This window comes from Typopeltis vanoorti, chromosome 5 (genome assembly GCF_054136105.1).
Source record: "Typopeltis vanoorti isolate ZY-2024b chromosome 5, IOZ_Tvanoo_1.0, whole genome shotgun sequence".
Classification (NCBI taxonomy): Eukaryota; Metazoa; Arthropoda; class Arachnida; order Uropygi; family Thelyphonidae; genus Typopeltis; species Typopeltis vanoorti.
Window position 1 is genome coordinate 60,953,715 of NC_143553.1, and position 18,523 is coordinate 60,972,237.

Genomic DNA, 18,523 nt, shown 5'->3' on the forward strand with positions numbered 1-18,523 from the left:
TGGACGTTCGTAGCAATTTGGATCTACGTTAGAATTTTCGTTATATCTTCCGAAAGTGACTTCGTATATTAGAAATAATTCTTGTATTTTCAGGCAGATCGGTGTAAAAGCTGCAATTACGCAAGCTGCCTCGAAAGATATTGTCCTGTATCCTTTAATTGTACGTATGGCTATAAGGCGTTGAACTCTATTTAGCTTTTGTCTATTTTTCTTTGATTTTAGTGAATGTTTCCAGGCAGGTGCAGGATAAGATATTAATGGTGGTATAGCTCCGATATATATTGTTTTCAGCGCTCGTTTCCCACTTAATCCTTTCCGACTTTGCCAGAAGGTTTACAATTTCTAAGCTTTTTTTTAGCACCATGTGAGATGTGCTGGTTGAAGGTAAATCTTTCTCTATTATTACCCCTAGGTATTTTAGCTCACTGGCTACCTCGAGAACTTCTCCGTTTAGGAAGACACGTTGGTTTGATTTTTTACGTGAGATATGAAGCACATTAGACTTGCTGCTATCGAATGTAACTTTCTTCTCGCGTGTCCACTCTGCAATTTTAAAGAGTTCTTCGTTGGCCGTTACTTCCAGTTGTAACCCGTCGCGTCCCCGAATCATTATCATCGTATCATCGGCGTAAGCTATGACTTTTGTTTCTATAAGTGAAAGGAAGTGGTAATAGCGAGTCTTACTGGATGTTCCAGAACCCTGGTCCACAGCAGGAGCCTTGCGGGCAGCCTCGTTTGACTTCTTTCGTTACAGTTGTGGTTTTTAATAGCATGGTTGCTCCTCTGTCTGTAAAATAATTTTTTGTAAGATCGAGTAAGTTTTTGAATATTTTAAATCTCCTAATTGATTGATTATGGCTGGCCACCATGCAGCATCGAAAGCTCCTTGTACGTCGAGTGAGATCAGTAGTATGTCATTTTTTTATTTTTTATTTTTGCTGTAGACTGTCTTCGGTGAAATCTTTTACCTCAGTAATTGCGTCTACTTTGCTGGATTGAGGTCTAAATGCATATTGATTGTTGCTTAATAGGTTTCTTGAGTAGACATAGTACATTATTCGGTTTATCAGAAGTTTTTCTAGTACCTTGCCAGCAACGTTTATGAGACTGATTGGCCTGTATTTGCTAATTTCGTCGGATGTTTCTTTTCCTGGTTTTGTTATGGGTATAATTTTAGAACGTTTCCATTTTAAAGATAATCGCCCTCTTTTTAGGAATTCGTTGTAAACTGTTGTTATAAATTCGGGGAATTCGACAAACGCTCTTAGTAGTTTATCGCTGGTTATTCCGTCCTCTCCAGGAGTTTTACTTGGATCCATTGATTTTAATACTGCCTCAATTTCATTTGTGTGTGTGTGTGTGTGTGTGTGTGTGTGTGTGTGTGTGTGTGTGTGTGTGTGTGTGTGTGTGTGTGTGTGTGTGTGTGTGTGTGTGTGTGTGTGTGTGTGTGTGTGTGTGTGTGTGTGTGTGTGTTTTGCGTTTTCCTCCCAATAGTAACCCTACCAGGAGGTAATTTATTCCTACATGCTCCATTGCATTACAATGCTTATATCACAGGTAGCTTACAAGTACTGATTAACATTTCTATTTATATTTTATATAAATTTTCGTATTTGCATTTATATTTTTATATATACATATATCAACACTATACAGTATAATTCACGTAATATAGTATTTATGTTAGATCACAAGGACTGGAAGTTGATTTTATTAGCAAATTTAATTAATTCTATGTACTACTTTTCGATAAGTCTCTGTCTTGACACTGGACACTTGTCTCCGGAAGTGATGACGTGTTGTATTAGGGGCATCCGGATGGAGTCCAATAACGATAGTCGTAAAGTATATGGTCAACAGTCTGCTGGAGGTGTGTGTGTGTGTGTGTGTGTGTGTGTGTGTGTGTGTGTGTGTGTGTGTGTGTGTGTGTGTGTGTGTGTGTGTGTGTGTGTGTGTGTGTGTGTGTGTGGACTACAAGTGCATGATGGCGATTCCAGGATATGGAATCTATGTAAGTGTCTTAGTTATCCATGTCCCGTTAGTAGCGTTGTTAAATTTGGAGAAATGGCTTGTTTTTTCAGCCGGAGTCTGCTTCTGATGCTTAGCAAGAATTCTTTTGTTGTTGATCCGTTTTTTGATGTTTTCCATTCTTCTCCCCACATGTCCAGGCTTTTCTCTTCTGCAAGTGTTTTTATAGTAGATTTCAAGAATTTCTGGTAACTTGTTTCTAGCAGTTCGTTTCTAGCTACTTCTTTAGCCAACTGATCCGCTCTCTCGTTTCCTGCTATTCCAATATACGTTTTCACCCAGCAGAACTTGGTTTCCCATCCCTCTAGAGTGAGATTTCGAACCAGATTTCTTGTCTGTTCTATTAATGCAATATGGTGTTCTGGTTTTTTTATGCCGTCTATAGTGCTTCTACTATCACTGCAAATTGTTGCTGTCTTTTGCTGAGAGGTGTTGAGTTTTAATTCCTGGAGATATGTAAGTGACTGAACTATAGCAAGTTGTTCTGCTTGGTTGTTGGAACAGGGAGGATGCAGTCTAGAGCAGCGTTCTTGCATAATGGACTGTCTGTTGTATGTAGTGAAAGAACAAACCGATGTGTGTGTGTGTGTGTGTGTGTGTGTGTGTGTGTGTGTGTGTGTGTGTGTGTGTGTGTGTGTGTGTGTGTGTGTGTGTGTGTGTGTGTGTGTGTGTGTGTGTGTGTGTGTGTGTGTGTGTATGTGTGTGTGTGTGTGTGTGTGTGTGTGTGTGTGTGCGTGCGGCACTTTCGAAGGTCTCAATTTAAACCTATGAGATAAGAAAAATATGCAATAGGCTTGTATTCTGGCAAGATTTGCCGAGCAATGTTCGTCTATGTCAGCACATGATGTTATGAAACTTCATTGTATATACAGTGGATTTTTAAAGCTCCGGCGACAATTTTGTAAGCAGACATACATTCGAAGTACTAAGTTATGTTATGTCGTCACATGAAGAAATTCACAACAACTTTCATGTGATAATACGTACTGTAATTTTTAAATGCTGTTTAAATTTGATTTTGTGAAATATAAAATGACGGTATGTGTATGTGTTTTAAATTTTATAAAATCCGCACGATTTTTGATGTTATTTATTTAATTATGGCCGGTAGATCGAAAAACACGACCAACGAACTTCGCATGCTGCAATTTCTACACATGACATCACAAAACATGAACAGGTTAGTTCTCGAAATATATATTCAATTATCCGGGAAAATCTCGTATCCGGAATCGGCGAAGTCCCGTTGTTGCAAGTTAAGAGAGATTCTACTGTGTACACAGATAAAACGAACATTATTAACATTTTTTTTTAAGGCAAAGGGATTAAATGGCTAATCTGTGATTCTGTTCTCATCACATTCTTTCAACTAATCTCTCTCTCTCTCTCTCTCTAGAGAGAGAGAGAGAGAGAGAAAGAGAAACGGTGATTCTGTACTGGATAAAACTTGACATATTCCAGAACATTATTAAATAATTAATAGTTTTATTAAAATTTCACTCAAGGTGCCAGTATAAATAATGCATGTGTTCGTGCATAGAAACATTACTCATAAACTTTAGCTAACAATAAATAATTAAAAATAAAAAAAAAGCATCTCAACATTAGTGAGAGTTTTCGCTCCCTGCAGCATGCGATTCCATTGATAATTTATTACTTTAATTTCAAACTATTCGTGTTACTCGACACGCTTTTAATAAATAATGATTTAATCAGTCTATTAGCTGTAAAGGGTGTGTTCTAAAAATATCGAAGGCCTTTTTTCAAATAAGAACATAATTACTGTAATTAACCAACAATTGCATAATGAAATAAAAAATGTCAACAACAATTACGTTTTCTATTCTACCGATTTTACTAAGTCTAATTAGTATTATTATACATACAAACACTTCTGGAGTCCAAACTCATCGAGGGATTTTTCATGTTAATCAAAATTAAGCTAGAGGATATTGTTTCTCATTGTCATCAAGAAATGTGGCAAGTCAGCGACAAGGACAATCGATTTAATCATAACATCACATTAAAAAAGCATAAACATACCAAAATTTTAATGTTAACAAAGCATGCTCGATCTTTTAGGCTAGTTTTGCAAAAGCCTATTCATTTTGTCAGCGCATCCTTATTGCATGTTCGTTCAAGACCGCCTAGAAAAATTTTATTGAATTTCGATATTTGGAATAATTTGGAATAATAATCCTTATTCATCCACTAAGCAGAGGAGAGGTGGTTTTCTTATTGGAGGTGTTTGTCTTCAAATGAGAGATAAATTTCATCTTCCACCTGAAGATAATCACTAGCACTTAAGACCATGAGGCGGGGGTAAAGGATTTGCACCTGCAGCGTGTTAGTTAGAGAGCCGACTTGTTAACCACTCGCCTACCATGCTTCTGGCATTGCAGGAACTCCTCACTCGCCAGATGGAATGAAAGAAAATTTGGCGTCTTGGTTGTATCAAGAATGTATCCCCATCTTAATTTTTTTTTCTTTTCAATTGAATCATTTTAACGACAAAAATTAGCAAAGCGATCGAACTGATAATAATTTCTGACTGTCTTCATGAAATTAATGGACTTAGGATCTCTTTCGGTTAAATTTTGACTTCGCGCGCGCGCGCGTGTGTGTGTGTGTGTGTGTGTGTGTGTGTGCGTGTGTGTGTGTGTGTGTGTTGCCAAAACCAATTCGAAGTAAAAAAAGAGAGATAATTTTTGATAACCTAATCATATTTACAAAATACCGCTTGTATCTTGACCAAGTGTTCTGAATAACATAAATTTATCGCAGACATTATGGTAATTCTTTCGAAAACAACTGAATGGTGATGACAATAGAAAATGCAACCGAACAATTTCACTTTGAGTTACAGTCGATGAATTTGTCTTACCATTATCATAATGTGAATTTTTTTTTCCCATTTTGTTAGCAAAATAATTTAAAATGATAATTGTTTTGTTCAAAAGTTAATAAAAAATTTGGTAATTAGGAGCACATTTAAAATTTTGTGGAATAGTTCGAATAGGTCTATTTTAATGACAAAATCAGGGGGGAAAAATTCTGTTTACATAAGCCATGAACGCCTCTAGATTTTTTGCTGTGATTATGAATGATGTCAGTATACAAAAACATCATTACGAAATGCATCTTTATATATTTATTTATTTTTATTTCATAAATGTCTACTTTCATTTCCTTACTCGTTTATAATGCATTACTATAGTTTCTTTATGTCGTTTCTCTCGTAGCAACTGTTACAAGATTTTCAACGTTTTTTGCAATGGTTTAATTTATTTCTGCAACTCAACTGTAAATTTTATTTACATAAAATTCATGGAATGTCTTTAAGAGGAACATAATTTATTTATTATTATTTTATTTATGTTTGTCAATAAAATTCTATTTTTATTTTAAATTTATTATTATTATTATTACGTGACACCTCCAGGGAATCCAAAGCCTCATCGAGGAAGTGACACCTGCTCTTACAGGACTGTCTCTACCAGTGGCGGCCGGTGAAAATTTTAAGTGGTGGGGGAGGGGGGGGGTGCTGCATATACAAAATAAAAAAATTATTATTTTCCTAATCAGGAACCAATTTATTAATAAATAAATTTATATATTAAAAATTGCTTTATTAAAAATATTTCACCACGAACAAACACCAGTTCTTAGTGACTTCTAAGACCGGAACAGGCCATGCCAGGCCTAAATCCTTGATACGCATGATGACGATGATGATGATGATCTCCCAGAAATAACGCGCGCAAGCATACGATACACTGCCCAAATGAGCAGTGCCGGATTCACTTGTTAACGTGCAATGACAAGCGTAAACGAATATCGGCGAGTCTATCTGCAATTGGCGCGATAATTCTCACACTGCGTTAGATCGCAGTGCATTTGTTTCGTTTAATGATAATTGAAAAAAATATAATTATTTTCATATTTACAACAGTGACACTCGTCATAATTCAGCCATGTATCTATATATAATAAATAAATAATTATATGTTATTTTAACAAAATAAAATAAGATTCATAAAAAATAGTTCACCACGGACACGCACCAATAATAAAAGTTTCGTATCTCACAGAAATAACTCGCGTAAGCATACGAGCAGCGTCGGAATCACTTGTACCATGCAATGAGAAGCGCAAACGAATATCGGCGAAGCTAGCTGCAATTGGCCTAACGTGATAATTCTGACACTGCGTTAGATCGTAGTGCATTTGTTTCGTAATCTAAAGCGTTAATCGAACAATTCCAATTATCATCTATTCAATCAATGACAAAACATAAGCTGTAACCTTTAACATGTTGTATTACATTTATATAATGTTGTAAGCATTATTATTATTTATAAACACAAACAAAATTTAATTTTTTCATTTTTTTCCTTGGAGGTGCTGCAGTATCGCAGTGCTTACGTACGAGCCGCCACTGGTCTCCACCAAATTCTCCAACTGCCACCATCATCATCATCTACACCGGTGTTTCCCAACCTTTTTGATGTCGCGGACCCTCTGTAGCGAATGCTAATATGTCGCGGACCCCCTGTAACGAATGTTAATTCATTGCGGCCCCCATAAAATCCAAAATGGAAAGTTTTTATATTTTACATATCATAAAGTTGAAGTAATAAATTAATTACAGTTTTACAACAGTAAATGCGTCATTTATGACAACGCAATACTGTTATAAATGGAGATATTCGGAAGAATATGAACATATCAATTAGGCCAGGTGTGAACAACAGGTGTGAGCAACATGTAAGATAAAGTTTAATGAAAATAAACTATCCCGCGAACCCCCTTTGAATTACTCGCGGACCCCTGGGGGTCCGCGGACCACAGGTTGGGAAACACTGATCTACACCAACGCCATCTAAATTTGTTTTTTTGGTGTTTTAATTTAATACACTATAATTAATTATTCCATTTTATGGCTTATTAAATTTAATAATGTGTGATTAATAATGAAAATAAATGCAGTAAAATAAATTTATATAGTAATAGTTACTTTAATAATTATAAATTTGTTTTATGATTATAAATTTAATTATTATAAATTTGTTTTATGACGACAATTACGGTATTCAACAGTCCTCAATATTCTCAATGAATACTCAGCATAACAAATATAATGGGGGGAAAAATCCCTTTCTCCGTAAATATAGTATTATTATTATTCAACAACTTTAAGACTCATCCCACGAGGGATGCGTGTTTCCGAACCATTTACACGGAATGATTCTTTAAATTTGGGAGTAGAGGATGGCTGATATCAGGACGGTGGCTTGCAATCCATATTTTTCCATGCGATCAGATCCTCCACTTGTACGCAATGACGAGTTATTGTGTAGGATTCTTCTTCCATTTTTAAAGTCTTCTTTAGACGAACAAGAAGAATCCAGAAACAGAAAACCAGCACATGACATTTTTATTCACTTCGGCTTACAACTGACATGAAGGTGTAAACTATTACATCATCCCACTGGTTACGAATGTAAGGTGCTCAGAATGTTTAAAATGACCTTCCTACTACACGAGACAAAACTGAATCGCTCGAAAGGAAAATCTGACTGTGGTTTGATCTTTGAAAACTTTGAAATGTTTGACACCTCGAATTTCTCGAATGATGCGAGCAATCTTCATATCATAGGTGTCGTTGACCTTATTAAGAATCGCCGTATACGCTTTCCGATGTCATGCATATTTAATACAAAAAAAAGAAATCAAACGAACGTCTCTATCATTTATAAAAGTACAATATCTGATTAAAAAAATTAATTATTTTTTTTAGCATAACAATACAAACTTTTCTTTTAAAGAATATGAGCTTGTCCGAACAAAGTTCTCGAAATACTCTCTGCTACTATTTTAGGAATCCGAGAGTGGAAGCGTCCAATTAAAAATAAGAAAAAACTGCTTACTCCTTACTCGTATATCAGTTTATTCCTGTAGATATTCTGGTTAAAACGGAAGAATATAAATTTTAAATCACATTAAACAACTCTCTTCCTCTTTCTGTTCATTTAATCTGAATACTTTTCTACCCCTAGAGTTCTTCACTTAAACAGTTATTCTATATATTACACTCAACTGGCCACTTATCGATGCAATTCCGTTTTAATTTGTAATAGCAGTAAATAAAACCTTGTTTGAAGTGCGAAAGGTAAAGCTATAAGGAGAGAAGACATTTCTGTAAAATCTACTTCTTGCCATAACATCAGTAATTCAAGTAAGTGAAATATTGCCTGTAATATGGACACGGGCGCTTGTTAAACATTATTTTCAGTGCAAGCTCATAAATTGCCCAATCTAAACAGCTGGCATGACTAGGAAATGAGCTCTAGATAAATGGACTACATTATATGGAAGTGAATAAGGCATTTCTGCTGCTTGCAATGCGTTCCCGATTTATTGGTGAGCAAAGCATATTTTGATTTTTTTACCCATCAACGGTAACGCACTTTTCCTTTTGGATTAGTTTCGATCTTACACAAAATAACTAAAGATTGTTAAAAAAAAAAAGGGGGGAAAAAGAGTAAAATATTACTTTCTCGAAAGGAAACCGGATCCGACCGTAGCATTTACTGATAACATGATTCTAACTTCGGTGAAAGTAATAGGGAACACAAGAAAACACTTACACTAACTGGCTCAAATATTCTTTAAAAAAAAATTGAAACCAGCCTAAAGATATTCCGATGGTAATATTGAATACAATAATGAATAATAAAACTAGCTTTGTTGTTGATTACATATAATGTTTAAATGTGGTTTTAACAAAGTCATTTAAATAAAATATGTAGTAAAGGAAAGCGCATGGAATTAGTCTAATGGAATGCTATCTTTAGAATTATAATTCAATGATATGTCTTTTCTTCCACGTCATTTACTCTATAGAAAACAACTGCGAAATCACATGGATGATAATTCACTATTCACGTAAACAACGAAAAATGCATTTATTTTGACTTTTAAATTAGATCGATAACATTTATTCTCGTATTTCATTCCAAACAAAACGCTTTCTGGCTACACTACAGAAATGTGTTTTCGATAGATAACACAAATGGAATAAAATGGTTTTAAAATCCAGTTTGTGACTCTTGATGCAGTAAAGCGTTAAACAAGAAATGGTACAAAACATTGAGATGGAAAATCACATTTCCTAGTGTAGACACTTGTTTTTCTTTTGTAAAACATAAAATAAATGGCATGAAAATATATCCTTTAGCTATGAATACAAATCTCTCTCTCTCTCTCTCTCACACACACACACACTACAACATTATGTAACCTTCGTATAAATTGGTTCTCATTAAATGAATATATTCTGAATAATACATATACTAATTAATTATATACTACATACAGTAACGCATTGCACAATATTTATTTGTTTCCAAAAAAAGCACCGCGACACAAAGAAGAAGATTCAGAGATGGATTTTTTTATATAACTGTTCCATCTAAAAATGGTTCTGAATCTACAAGACATTAGTAAGATATATACAAGACATCTACAGTGAATTAAGAGACAGATAATTCAAATCCTTACTCTAACCAAACACGACACATTTTAAGTCATTCAAGGTCTCCAGTAGAAGGACGATGGTTTCACCCTGGGATTACGAAACTCATCTTGTTCCTAAAAATAAAAAAGTATAGAAAAATAAAATGCGTATGTTAGCATTTTGTAGGATGGAAGTCTTTTTTTCATTGATCATATAGGCGTAAAAAGACGAAAATGAAAACAAAACTACACTTAATATTTCAAACAAATACATCCTTAATTAGATTAGAAAATAAAATTACCTCTGTCCATAGCAAAAGATAAATTTCCTGTAACTATCATGAAACGTTAGCCATGTTTATTAAAACAAAAAGCTCTCCTTTTCAGAACAGCATGCATGGTAAACCTACAACATGCATGGTAAACCTACAATACTAATATAGAATTAAAGTGGAGACTCTGAAATCTTCACCCATGATAAAAGAACAAAGGAATACATGACGGCATTCTTTGAAAACAGTACTTGATCCAATTATTTATATTAAGGTAAAGCACTATTCTGCAATGGTGTGGATATCCGAGCGTATCACAAACCCCAACTATCCTGGATAGACTTCACTAAATTTTGATAAACACACATGAATTTTGCCCATTTCGTCACCAAAATTTACAGTTACTTGCTATATTAAAGTTGGACTTGTTCATCTCACCCAATCTCACATTTTTTAACTCTTATTGAATGTGCATTATAGCACTTTTCGGAAGATTCCCGATATCAGCCTTTAACTTCAGGTTTGAATTCTGTGCTGGCCAGTCTTTGCACTGTAAGTCCACAAATCAAGTCACCATAGCGCCCTCTCCTCCTCCATGACATGTTGTATTACTATATTCATACTAATCTGGATCGTTTCCATTGAACCAAAATAATCTACGTTCGTTGACATGTTGGAATCCCGACCGAACCAACTAAGGGTATAAGACTGCATTACTATACCCTAACATGTATTGCATGAAATACTGTGTTTTACTGCAACAAAGATTGACTAACTCTGGAACCTGGTTAAAAAAACAACAACAACTAAAACGTGTGTGTATATATATATATATATATATATATATATATATATATATATATATATATATATATATATATATATGTTAAAGATACCAAGCTATTTTAAACCTGGTTTTACTCCATTTCCCAAGTAAACAAACAGACAAATAAGTCAAGTTTGCGCCTGCAAGTGTTGCAAGTCTAGCTGACCCTGCACGTAGTGCAACACCAAGGCAACTCATGGTAAAAGTAGAATAAGCTCTGATCACTAATCTTAATATTTACTCTTAATGCAAAAACACATCTCCTGGAGGAGATGTATGATGCTTTGTATTAAAGGCAAGGGGCCACTACCCAGACCGGTTTCGACCTTTATTGAGGTCTCTCATCAGTGAGAGCCAGGCTAGAAATAAAAGATTTTAGTAATACAGAGCTTATATGTATTTTACCAGAACAAGTTACCATAAGGTGTTATATATATATATATATATATATATATATATATATATATATATATATATATATATATACTCATAATTGATTTTCTGCAAACTTTTAGAGAGTATCTAAAAGTCTGCAGAAAATCAATTTCCTGTGCAATTTTCAATTCTCATAGTCGACATGGATCACAAGCAAAAAGTTCAATATAAAAAAACTCTGCTAACAGATTCCAAGATTTCCTTTTTCATGTAGCCAAGTCGTTTCTCAGGATCCACACGTAACTGTACTGAGTGATTCCGTTTCAAAGAATTTAATTTGTCAGTTGAATGACTGCTAAGACTAGTTGTCGACAACATCGAAATTTCACACTTAAGGAAAACAGAACTGTAATGTATAGGTTGGAAGTCTTTTTTTTTATATCTGAACATATAACAAAGAAAGAAAAGAAGAGAGAGAGAGAGAGAGAGAGAGAGAGAGAGAGAGAGAACATCTAAAAAAGTTTGCAGAAAATCAATTTTCAAACATAGAATGCTACCATCAAAAACAGGACAAGTTCTTCAACTTGTCTTCACTTCTATGAAACATTAAAAAAATTGGCTTAAAAAAGACATCGTTTCACGTGTTGATGTTCATTGCCTTAAACGTCTCTCACATATGCACTTGTTAATCTTAACGAATGTGCTGCACCCTAGAAAAGTTAAATATTTCTAAACCTTAGCATTGTAAAGTAATATTCAGTTTTATTTCAGTTCTTCCCATTGCTCAAGCTTCGAAACTGTGCGTCTCAATCTCTTTGACTATTGAACAATTGCCAAATCATGCAATTGACCTCGATTTTATATCATTAGGTTCTTAGGCACCCTACAGAGTTGTATATGAAAATGCGTATTGCACGTAATTGAATTCGAAAGATTTGTTGCTTAGCTTTCATGATCGAGGTTGGTAGCTGATGGGCGGTCATTCATGAATATCCAGCGATGAAAGCAAAGGAGCGTAAGTGCTCAACTCGTCTTAGGAACGTATAAAGTATTTCTCTTTGAAATAACGAATCTAAAATAAGATTTTTGAAAGTAAAAAAAAAACATTATGTTGTACATTGTAAATTTAGAAATGCTTACTATTTTATTAAAAATACACTTAATTTCTTAATTTTCTTTTGCATTATTTATGGAAGGAAAGAATTAGAGAGAGAGATAATGAGATGCATGAAATATTTACATTTCTTAGCTGACAGTATTATTTGTGTTTTAAAATTTAAGTGAGATTATTAAAATTATTAATTTTTTTTATTAAATTATTAAAAATTAATTAAAAGAAAAAATTATTAAAAAATCGAAGCAAAAATAGGAGCAATTGTAAACGAACTTTTTGAGTTGATTTGGCTGTTTGGGATAAAATGATATTAAAAGCAAGTTTTTTTTTTTTTTTTTTTTTTTTTGTCTAAGATAATACTGCGTCTATGGTGTGGATCGTAATGGTAACTGGTTTTTAATTCACTTAGTATTTTTTTCTCGAGAGACGTAACTTGTTTTTGAGTCTTACATTTTTGCAGTTATACTGCTTCAGGAACCAAACTACATGACCGCGAAAACAGAATTAACCTGCCGAAAACTGGATAATAATGAGATTAACAATTATAATAAATGATTAACAAGAAAAACTGAGGTATTCGCTCATACGTAAAGGGGCAAAAAGAAGGTAAAACATTATGATATTCTTCAAGGAAAGCTGGATCCAATAATTTACTTTTAGGGAAAAAAAAAAAAAAAATATATATATATATATACAGTATATAAATAAATATTATAATCCCTAATTTTCAGCTTCCCTAATATTTCCTAATTTTCCGCTCTGATTGGACGAATGGTTACCTGTCGGTCCGAATCCCGACAGACAACCGAATGTTTGTGAGTGTCTTTAGGTGAGAGGAGACTTTCATTGCTCTGTGCGAGACTACCGCTCTGCTTACTGGAAGCATGAATCGGATTGAAAACTTCCACAGCTGGCCTCTAGAACAGGATTTTCAGAATATCTGACCATCCACAATACTAATGTACGATGGGTTAATGATATTTCGTGGATTGGATCCATAATGAAATAAAATAAAAATTAAGACAGCAAAACCTGAATCTTGCAGGTTTATAATTTTCTTATTTAGTCCTTCGTGCTGAATAATGTGTTGTTCAGATCTAAACAACCACAACAAATTATTCATGCATAGATGTTGACTTTATTTGGGGATATCTGGTTTCTAATTAAATATAGTTAATCATTTGCAAGTTACTAATCTGGCTAATTGTTCTGCAACTAATCTCATCTTTATGTTATCAACTACATGGAGTAGAGAAGCAGACTGTTAGTGCATGCTTCGGTGGTTTGCTGACATTCCAAACTGATGATTCATGATCGAATCACAACTAGAGATGTCAGAATCGTGATAATAACAACTGTAGTGACGAGGAACTTTGCTTACTAGTCAGTAATAATCCCACACAGCGGGAAATCATAATTAATGGACAAGAATTGTTTGGCGAGCCGCTTTCCTGCAAATGGAGAAGACGCTCCATATCACACGATGATCATTACGATTCAAGTTAAATTACTTTAAACTATTTAAAGAAATTTAAACTTTGAGAATTTTGCTGTGTCTCTAGAATAAAACAAAAAAGTCGTCATCAACAAAAATGATAGAGATTACAACATTATCTACAAGTCCAATGAACTGTCATACAATTCCAGTAAATCGGTATCGAATTTTTTTTTTTAAATCACATCGAATGACTGAAGAGTTAAAAAGCATTGACGAATTAGTGCACAAATTAATAGAAATTTTTTAAAAATTTATTATTCTATTCATTAGAATATGATTTTATATCAATAGAGATTTTTTTTTTTTTTTTTTTGCTGTTTGATTTCAGTAATTTTTTTATTTTAGCCTCCTCACTAGTTCATTTCGAGAACCAGTTTTAGAGTATCTCAAGCCAGTTCAAGAAAAGTAAGATGTTTATCTTAAGTAACCTGAGATGAAAAAAACTCCAGATCATTTACAGTCTTCACGATACTCTCGATACTTGCAAAACCATCATCTAAGTCTGACTTTGATAGGGCTAAATATAATAGGATAATATAATCACTTCTTTCTCACTCATTGCAACATCACTTAAAATAAGGCTGACTTATTGGCATCATTCTTCTCATTAACTTCAGGCAAATCTTCTTTACCTGGAACATTGAAGTGCATGCTTCCTGTAGCCTTCTGCCAGAAGGACAGAAGAATCTTGAACAACTTGGGTACTAAAACGCGTCTGATCTGTCCTCAAGAGTTTCTGAGCTAACACTTGCTCTTTATCATTTGTTCTTTATCTCTATAATTGTATTACTATATCGCCATAACACCTGCTCTTTATCACTATATTATATTCAGCTGGGCATCTATTTACAGCACAGAAGCAAGCCCATATACAGCCAAAAAATGGTGGTCTACCATCAATATATTGACCTGTTTCTCTGACTTCACTGTTGTTCAAAGTAATGGAGAAAGTCATCGATAGTCAATTTCTTCTAAGAGAATTGTCAATTAATCAGAGACCATTATGGCTTTCGCCATTCAAGATCCAAAGCAGATCTTCTGGCCTATATCATCAACCTCTGGATACTTGCCATGGAAAGGTTAGGAGAAATCTTGTTGCATTTGACATTTCCAAGGCATTTGATAGAGTCTGGCGTCGAGGGCTTCTCAGAAAATTGCTACCTCTTCTAACGAACTCAGTTTTCCACTTACCTTTGATAATGTTCAGGGTAAAATAGGCCAGATCTCTCTCTCTCTCTCTCATTCTTCTCGGACTGACTCTTACTTATAGTATTTTTGTCATAATGACACTGTTTAAGAATTTTTAATATTCATAACTTCTTCTTAATAAACTAATCCTTCAAATAAAATTATAAAGCTGGATTAAAGAATGTAAATATCCTAAATTTTTATATTTCGTTATACGTTGGAATAAATTCGTAATATCGGTGTACCTGAATATCGAGAAAGCATTGTCCCCATATAAATGGATTTTCATTACTTTTTTTTTTTTACTTGATTACTTGTTTATGCCTGTAAATCAGTCCTGAATAGCTGAACTGTTTAATAAATCTCACTCTGCAGTAAATTGCGTGTGCATGTGAACGCAGCAATTAGCAGAGAAGGAAATACAATCAATTCAGTTACCTCGGGCGACAAATTACCTAGTTACGCTACTCTTTATATATAAATAATGTAGCTTTTTTTTTGTCCTCATTTATGCTTCCGTACATTTTATTTGTTACATTGAGAATTACTCTCTCGGTAATAATATTTTCCTAAACTCCAAATTAACAGTTGTAAAAAAAAAAAAAAAAAAAAAAAAAAAAAAAAAAAAACTGCTAAAGTCTTCTCAACCAAAGAGGGTGTTAGCCAGCCTTATAGGATCGCCGAAAGGATTTCTTCCTCAGCAAACTTGAACGATTTCCCCACAAAACAGACACTCTGCAAAATTACAGAAATAACTGACGATGTAGATAGAATTAACCATGCTATCATGATACTAATTAGGTTAATGAAAAGCAAACTTAATTAGCTGTAAACAGGTCATTAAGCTTAAGGAAAGATGAAACCAGATTAATTCTAGCATCAAGCGTCAAGTGCTACTAATAAGAGCTTAGAAAAATTTTAGTAGCGTGCGGATTCTTGAGTTATACTATTTGTAAGTAATAATTTTTAGTTGAAGATGGTTTGAAAAAAAAAATGCTAGAGTTTTGTAATTGCTAATTCTTAAACCTTAAATGCTTCTGAAGTTTTTCGAACCCTTTGATGGTACTTAATTCGTAAATTTATAAATGCTTAAGAAGTATCTTGATTCCTTTTGTATTCCCATCCATACTGAAGGTATTCCTGAGCCGGTATTTTTTAATTGGACCGTTTACAAAGAAACAGAGCACGAATAAAAAAAAAAAAAAAAAAACGACTTTGAGAGATGTAACAATAACTCTGTTTTGGCTAGAATGGAATTTTATACAATTCCAAATTTTGGTTTCGAAGGATTTAGAAACTATTGGATTGTTTTGTTAGAATAAAAAAAAATCGAAATGATAGTAATAATTCGCATTAGCTTCTCTTCCTTTCCTCATTAATATCACTTTTGACGAATAAAACATGTACAAAATATGTGCCCTTATTGACATACTCTTTGGATTTTTACTAGCCTATTATCGTGTGCATAATACTAGCGTATTATGACACAACCATTATGCGCAAATACAGAAATAAGTAAATAACTCCAAATAATTCCAAATCTTAACTTCAACTTGGTCATTATTTGTCACATACCAACAGTGCAATTTTTTCAAATTTGAAAAAATTTGACACATTTTTTCAAATGTTTACAAAAGTTATCGCAACTTGCTACGGTTCTTTGAATGAGCTGACTTTGTCGCATATATGATAATTCTCGCGAACAACAGAAATATCCTCAATCGAAAATTTTACTCTGATAAATCTATATTGAATATAAATAATTGGGCTTCTGTAGCTCAATCAGTAACGACGATGTCTTTTGACTAAAATGACTTGGATTTGAATCTCGTCTAGAATAACCTTTATAAGAGCCTTTCAACTGAGGGTGAGTTTATCGGTCTTATATGGAGATGACGGTTTTTTTCCCCCTCAGACCATCAACTCATCTTATCCTGCTAAATGAATGTTTCGGAAATCAGGTATCCTTGGTTTTTGAAGCCTTCAGCCCTTAGAGGCTAGGTAAACAACCGAAGAAGAAGAAGATGTAAGAACATGGAAATTCCTATTAACACATCAATAGCCAATGACTTTCGTTTTTGAACCAGTCCAGATTGAAAACAGGTTAAATAAAACGCTTTTTTAATGCTCGTTATAATTCTATTTTCCTTTCCAAAACATGTAAAATGTTAATAATAATATTTTTTTATCTGTTTTTGCTACAACTGGATTTTTATTGGTTTTATTGCTTTAATTGGTAAACTCTTCGAAATGACATGACGCAACGGAATTTAATAAAAATTTACTTTTCAGAATCCCTATTAAAATTTGTTATTTCAAATTGGGCCATTTAAGTAGCAAAAGTATGCAAAGAAAAATTATGTCTACAATACAAGTGTAGTAATAATGGTTAATAGTACTACGAAATATAACTGTTTGAGATTGTCTACAATTCCTTTCTTTACTCGTTAACTTTAATATTGAGGTGTGGTTCTCTAGTTTCTGATAATTAAACAGCAGCCTTTGAATATAACAGCTATATACGTATTTAATTTAATTGCATATTAAAACCAACCATACCGTCAAGTTGCATGAACTCATGTATGTTCGATAGAAATTATTAAGAGCAACTCCTTATTAATATGTATTTTAAAAGAGTAGCAATAAAGCTGCTCTTTCAACGATGCATCCCAGTGATAGAAAGACACTTTCTTACTATTAGTTTGTAATCGTGTGCTAGAGTAGTGGTGATTTCAACTGTCTTGCTCTTCTCAAAATAAGTTACGACGATCGTAAAATAAGAAAACAGGCATGTAATGCACGTCAATGAAGTACAAACTCTCGTTAAAGTCTCAAAACTGATTTTATGACTTTATTTGTGAGAGCAGCGCTAAACTTTCAAAGTTCGAATGGCTCCTAAATAGTATTTTATGATTTGGTTTATTAATTAAGATGTTTTAATTACACAATTAAAACAACTCATTCGAATTCTGCAGTACGAAGAGTGGGAAACAAAAGTAACTCAGAAACAAATATTTCGATAAAGATATAGAAGCTTCCCATGTATTAAGGCTTCATGAAGGAAGCAAATAAACTAACGAAGTAGAGAGTCGTTTGGTAATTTTACAGATACATTTCATGTTTGTAATTTGTTTTTTCTAAGTGCGCATGCGCTAAAATATTTTAAAAGACACTAAATGTTAACTTCTGTTTGGCGCTAGTATGATTTAATTTAATTTAAGATTTAATGTCCAGTCCGACGCTTAAAGGAAACACTGAAAACAAATCGCTTCAAGCAACCAATTTATCCAATTTACCGTTTGCAAAAAATAAAGTCGTGGAAAACACAGAATTCAAAGAGCTTCGCTTCCAACAGCCTTCGATGGAGATAGCTAATGCAGAATACATTTTAATATAATTCGTTTAACATATTTATTTCTAGCTGAATCATTACATCACCTTTCTTCTTATTATTATTATTACTATTTTTTACCCTCGCAAACGATTTTTATTTGACACGCTAAATCGAGTAAATGTCTAATTTCTTTTTCTTCAAATGTAGGTGGCGTTTCTTTCTTTCTTTCTTTTTTTTTTGTTTTTTTTTTAAATGTATATGAACTTTACGACTGATTAGTATAATTGGCACGTTCACAATATAAACATTACTAATGCATAAATAGGCAGTGAATCCGAAGTTAGGCCAGTATTAACAATGTTTTTCGATT

General features: G+C 33.5%; 1 long non-coding RNA gene across 1 annotated transcript in view; it reads right to left on the reverse strand.

Annotated features, from left to right (window-relative positions):
• Window positions 1-18,523, reverse strand: part of LOC150106465 (uncharacterized) — a 64,836-nt gene that overhangs the window by 12,806 nt on the left and 33,507 nt on the right. The window contains exon 2 of the long non-coding RNA XR_016548306.1: window positions 9,592-9,681. This is a non-coding gene — a long non-coding RNA (uncharacterized LOC150106465). The remainder of the gene's footprint in view (window positions 1-9,591; window positions 9,682-18,523) is intronic.